Below are 7,117 nucleotides of genomic sequence, written 5' to 3'. Positions count from 1 at the left end.
CATGATGTCGCAGATGGACTACGAGGGAGCCAAAGATGCTCAACATTACCTCAACATATGATTCCAACTGAAGATGCGGGCGTATTGAGAGATCACCCAATGAATCATGTGAGGGGTGCAACAGACCTTGGCATCTGGTTGATTTATACAAGCTGTGAAGGTTAATATTGTGGATCATCAAACGTGGTGAACTATGACATCGCGCTGAGTGGGGGAGTCTACTATCAATGGATGGATTGTGGGGTCATGTGTTATATCAGTTTTGGTCTGAAGTGTATATATGTGGTACTGAAAGGTTCTCCAAAATTTACACATGTTTAAGACTTGAGATTTTGTAGAGGATAAGGTTGGGACTTGCGATATGTCCTCCTACTTAATGATCATATACTTAAGTACCAAAGGAGTTAGAGAAATAACTTTAAATTTTCAGAAATTTTACTCAGCGTGGACGTCATGGTTGCGGATTTTGGGGTGCTTCGTAGGAGGTACAGTGGTTGACGAGATTCTGGACTATGTGGTTCGTGCCAAGATTTGTTTGTATGGAACTCTACTTTTGTGATCGTTGTGTATAAATAGGGGTAAGGGTTACCCCAAAGAAAAGTCGAAGAGTATGTTAAGAAATAGGTCAGCTCAACAGTGTTGAGTCGGCATAGTAAAAGAAGAAATTGGCCTTGGGAGAGATAATTCTCCACAGGTGTCTATGGCAAGCCTATGAAGAGGGCAGACCAGCCAATACAACACTGCCCACTTGGCTCAGTTCTCAGAAACGCTTTTGAAAGAGTTTGTTCCCGGACTCTCCGTAATGCGTGGCGCTTAGGTTTTGAACGGTTGCGTCAGGCCACTATGATGGTGTCATAATATGTCATCAGGTTCAATAAGTTAGCCCGTCATATTCCTACTTTGCTTCCTACATCCAGAGAGCGAGTCCACAGACTCATTAAAGGACTCAATTATAATCATAAACTTTTGTACGACTCGGGAGCTGCAGGCTGATACTTCATTTCCGCTAGTGATAGAAATGGACAAGATATTAGAACGTGTTCGGGATGAGGAAAAAGGAAACTAAGGAGACCAAAACGTCTCGAGGTTCTGGGGTATATAGTGGATTCTACAATGCAAGTATAAATCATTATGGTGGGGGCTCGGGTGGTCGGCCATCCCAGTCCGCACATCGGATTACTCGGGGTTCTCCAGTAAGTTCTTCTAATGCACCACCGACATGAGTATCCCACAATAGTTATTCCAATTATCTGGAACAGGCTCAATATGAGCAGCCAAACCCGCAAAAGGGTTATTATGAATACAGTGATACTAGGCACATCATGAGAAAATTTTTCCAAACTTGGGAGAGACATATTTCATCAAAGCACTCAGGCTACGTGCCTCATTGCAATTAGTATACCATCCACACGACCAGTTAGGGGTGGAGGACAGGCGGGTAGAAGCCGTCCTAGAGGTGGAGACCCAGCCATTGTTATATTTGTTTTATGGTATGGCGGAGGTCGCTACATCAGATGGTGTCATTACAGGTAAGACCTCAATTTAATATAAAGAAATAATTTCCTTAACTTGATTCGGTTCTGAGTATCAAAACGAGTCCTCCTATTGTGTTCCACTTATGAGCGAGCTTCATAATTCTATAATTTACTTATGTGTTTACTCCTGTTGGGAGATTCTATGGAGATAACTACGCCTATCATTCCATGTTGGTCACTAATAAGATATGTGAGGCTAAATGTGGCTTTCTGTTACTCATTTCGGTAAGTTTTAATGTAATTTACGGATAATTAATTACAAATTGTGAATTATATGCCCTACCGGTGTGTGGTTCATTATGTGTAACCGAAATTATTTAAAAGGAGAAGATGGAAATTTTTGATTGATACGATGTGCACATTAATTGTGATTCATAATGGAGGACGAGATCCTCGCATTTTAATATAAATTGATATGTTTAAACCGGGCTACGAGCTGCGGTGGAAGTTATATAAGGACGAGATCCTTGTGAGGAAAATTTTTGTGTTTAAGTTCTCCCTTGTGAAATTAATTTTGTACTATAGCAATAATAGAGAGTCATGCCTGTTAGGCTTATTTGAAAATTCTTATATGAAATTCTCTATGCATACTTGCCAAAGTCGTGTTGTAATTATTGAGTTTTAGCCTACGAGGTAGGTGCCCGCCCAGGTGGTGTTAAATGTGACTCGTTAATTCGGGTAAATAATTATGAGGTCTTTATGCCTCGCGTCTCGTTACCAGTATTGTGAACGTTTGAAACGAAATTTTGGTTAACATGAAGTTAATTGACGATTCTGTAATTGATTATGAACAACTATTAGGACTAGATTGACCTAGAAGGGTGCCCCATTTAGATGGTCAAGCGAGTGTGAGTTGACCTTTCAGAAGCTCGAGACCTCTTTGACTACAACGCCAATGTTTGTATTACCCACAGGTTCAGGATCTTATACGGTGTATTGTGATGCATCTCGCGTTGGGCTTGGTACAGTATTGATGCAAGATGGCAGGGTGATTGCATATACATCACGGCGATTGAAAGTTCACGAGAAGAATTATCATGTTCATGACTTAGAATTGGAAGCCATTGTTCATGCGATGAAAATTTGGAGGCATTACCTCTACGGTGTCTCGTGTGAGGTATTTACTATCGTAGCTTTTAGTATCTGTTAAAAAAAATGATCGTAATTTGAGGTAGAGAAGATGGTTGGATTTGTTGAAAGACTATGATATCACCATTTTGTATCACCCCTAAAAGGCCAATGTGGTGGCCGATGCTTTGAGTAGAAAGGCTGTGAGTATTGGCAGCCTTGCGTATATTCCGGTTGGTGAGAGGCCGTTAGCTGCAGATGTTCAGAATGTGGCTAATCAGTTCATGAGGTTAGATGTTTCAGAATCTAGTCGGGTTCTAGCTTGCACAATCGCTCGGTCTTCTTTATATGAGCATATTAGAGAGCGACAGTATGATGATCCTCATTTACTTGTCCTTAAGGACACGGTGCGGCACGGTGGTGCCAAGCAAGTTGATGTAGAAGATGATGGAGTTCCGCAGATGCAGGGTCATATTTGTGTTCCTAATATGGATGGGCTTTGTGAATTAATTTTTGAAGAGGCCCAAAGTTCCCGGTATTCTATTCATCCTGGTGTTGCCAAAATGTATCAAGATTTGCGGCAACATTATTGGTGGAGGAGAATGAAAAAGGATATAGTTGCATATGTAGCTCGGTATCTGAATTGTCAGCAAGTTAAGTACGAGCATCAGAGACCTAGTGGTTTGCTTAAGAAGTTAGAAATTCCTGAGTGGAAGTGGGAGCGTATCACTATGGATTTTGTTGATTTGATTCACACGGACTCAGAGAAAATTTGACGCAATATGGGTCATTGTGGGCAGGTTGACCAAGTCAGCATATTTCATTCCAGTGGCAGTTACCTATTCTTCAGAGCGGTTAGCTGAAATTTACATTCGTGAGATTGTCCGCCTTCACGGTGTGCCCGTGTCTATTATTTTAGATCAAGGTACGTAGTTTACCTCACACTTCTGGAGGGATGTACAGCGTGATTTAGGCATGCGGGTTGAGTTGAGTATAACATTTCATCCACAGATAGACGGACAGTTAGAGCACACTATTCAGATATTGGAAGATATGCTACGCACTTGTGTTATAGATTTTGGAGGTTTTTGGGATCAATTCTTGCCACTTGCGGAGTTTGCTTATAATAATAGCTACCAGTCGAGCATTCAGATGGCTCCATATGAGGCACTATACGGAAGGCGATGCCATTCGCCAGTTGGATGGTTTGAACCGGGAGAGTCTCGGTTGTTGGGTACCGATTTGGTACAGGATGCCTTGGATAAGGTCAAGGTTATTCAAGATCGACTTCGCACAGCTCAGTCTAGGCAAAAGAGTTATGCCGACCGTAAAGTTTGTGATATTGCATTCATGATTAGAGAAAGAATATTACTCCGGGTTTCACCTATGAAAGGTGTAATGAGGTTCAAAAAGAAGGGCAAGTTGAGCCCTAGGTATACTGGACCCTTTGAAATTCTTGAAAGGGTGGGTGAAGTAGCCTACAGGCTTGCATTACCACCTAGTTTATCAGCGGTTCATCTGGTGTTAAATGTGTCTATGCTACAGAAATATCATGGTGATCCATCCCATATGTTAGATTTCAGCTCAGTCCAATTGAACAAATATTTGACTTTTGAGGAGGAGCCGGTAGCTATTCTAGCCCGGCAGGTCCAACAGTTGAGGTCTAAGAGTTATCCTTCAGTTCGGGTACAATGGAGAGGTCAATCAATTGAGAAATCTACCTGGGAGTCCGAGTCGGACTTGCAGGGTAAATATACACACTTATTTACCAGCTCAGGTACTTTTTCTAACTTCGTTTGAGGACGAATAATTGTTTTAGAGGAGGAGAATATGATGACCCAAAAGGTCATCTTTCAATTTAATAATTAATTTTGTGTTCTAAGACCTCAAAAAGCACTATTTATCATTCCTCGACTTGCGTGCGCAGTCCGTATAACTTTTTGTAAAGTGTTTACATGAAAAATTGATTAAAATGTGAAATAGAGCCTTAAAACTCAACTGAGTTGACTTTGGTCAATATTTTGAGCAAACTGACTCGGATCAGTATTTTGACAATTCCAGTAGGTCTGTATCATGATTTGGGACTTGGGCGTATGCCCGAAATTTAAATTGGAGGTCCCTAGCTCAAGTTATGACCATTTAACGAGAACTAGAAATCTAAAGGCTAAAAATTTCTAAAGTTTGACCACGGGGTTGACGTTATGGATATCGGGATCGGATTCGAGTTCTGAATTTTTTTATAGAGCCGTTATGTTATTTATGACTAGTGTGAAAAATGTGAGATCAATCGGACTTGATTTGATAGGTTCCAGCATCGTTGTAGAAATTAAAAGTTTCAAAGTCCATTAGGCTTGAATCTATGTGGGATTCATATTTTTAGTATTGTTGGATGTGATTTGAGGTTTCGACTAAGTCTGTATGATGTTTTAGGACTTGCTGGTATATTTGGTTGAGGTCTTGAGGTCCTCGGGTGGATTTCAGATGATTAACGGAATTTAATTTGGGCATTTCTAGAACGTTTCGACGTCGTTTCTTCAAGAATAAGTGGTATCCCACTAACCAATGAGTTCCAAATTCAGTTTTTATGGAAGCATTAGATCCGTATTGAAATTATGGAGCCATAGCAAAAAGAATCGTCGAATTCGGACATCGTATGAGAGAGTTATGCCCATTTCTGTGTCGGGAAAGATTTTTCGTAGCCGCCAGTGACCAGGGTAGCGTGGGGCACAAGCCCTGGCGCTGAGAAATATTGGTGTTCTGGAAAGTGCACCACAGGCAGCGCCCCACGCTACCTGTGGCGCTCGAAAACGTCAGAGACCCCATAAAACGGGGCATTTAGCCATTTTTACTCATTTTTGAGTTTGGGGAGCTCTGTTTAGGCGATTTGCACGGGGAAACATTGGGGTAAGTGTTCCTTATCCTATATTGATTATATTTCATGATTCCATACTCATTTACATTATGAATCTGTGAATTTATGGAAGCAAAATCAGATTTTTACAAAATCTTCGAGAAATGTAAAACGAAGATTTGAAGGTCAATCCGAACGGGTATCGGAACGGGTGTTCAGATTTTGTGAGTTTTTCTGAGATTCGAGACATGGGTCCCACTGTCAAATTTTATCATGAATTTTGGATTTTTATCCGAAAAATTAGTAAATTAATATGGAACTAATTTCTATGATTTGTGTTAAGTATATTGAATTGTTTGTGACTAGATTTGAAGCTTTCGGACACGAATTCACGAGGCAAAGGTTTATTGGAATCTTGAAATTGGTTGCAAAGTCAGGTAAGTGTCGTGGTTAACCTTGACTCGAGGGAATAAAACCCTTGAATTATTTGCTATGTGAATTTCATGTGTAACGATGTATAGGAAAGGTGACGAGTGCCTATACTTTGTCAAATTAATTGTTTGCATAATTATTAAATATCATAAATTGTTTTAATACACGAATTAATTGTTATAATAATGGTTTCTCTCATATTCTTTATTATATATTAATTCTTGAATTCCTGCAATAATTGTTATATGCTCATTTGAATTTTGTGCATTAATTGCTACTTGACATTTAGCATATTAAATATTAAACTGCCTATTTTATCCCTAATTTCTACAATTAATTGCTACTTGTCATTGTTTGTTTCATAAATGAATTATAATTATTGTATACCTTGATGCTTAATAGTTTCTCATTGAACGTGGTATTTATTAGAGTAGTTTATTACATTTAAGAGTTGAAATGAATATATTGGAGGAACGAGTTGCACGCCGCAACAGAATTAATTGAAATGAATATATTGGAGGAACGGGCTGCATGCCACAACAGAATTAATTGAAATGAATATGTTGGAGGAACAGATTGCACGCTGCAACAGAATTAATTGAAATGAATATATTGGAGAAACGGATTGCACGCCGCAACAGAATTAATTGAAATGAATATATTGGAGGAACGGATTGCACACCGCAACAGAATTGACTTAAATGAATATATTGGAGAAGCGGGTTGCACGCCGCAACAGAATTGAATATGAATATATTGTGAGATCGGGTTGCACGCCGCAACAGAAATTGATGGAAATAATAATTGGTTCTGACTGCTAAGTTGGATTCAACTTTTAAAATGAATTACCTGATTCATTTCTATTATTGTTGTTATTACTATTATTGTGTACAGGTTAATGTAAGTGACCTTCCTTAGTCTCGTCACTACTTCGTCGAGGTTAGGCTCGACACTTACCAGTACATGGGGTCGGTTGTACTGATACTACACTCTGCACCTCTGGTGCAGATTTCGAAGTTGGCTCCAACGGTGTACTGTAGATCTGCCCGAATACAACTACTAGTGGAGACTTGAGGTATAACTGCACAGCGTTCGCAGTTCTGAAGTCCCCTTCTATATTATCTCAGTTGTGTACTATATTTCAAACAACTTGAATTTTATTCAGACCTTTATTTGTATTATTCTAGAAGCTCGTGCACTTGTGACTCCAATTCTCGGATGGTATGTATGC

The sequence above is a fragment of the Nicotiana tabacum genome, chromosome 22 (assembly GCF_000715075.1).
Source record: "Nicotiana tabacum cultivar K326 chromosome 22, ASM71507v2, whole genome shotgun sequence".
Classification (NCBI taxonomy): Eukaryota; Viridiplantae; Streptophyta; class Magnoliopsida; order Solanales; family Solanaceae; genus Nicotiana; species Nicotiana tabacum.
This window is presented reverse-complemented; position numbering follows the sequence as displayed.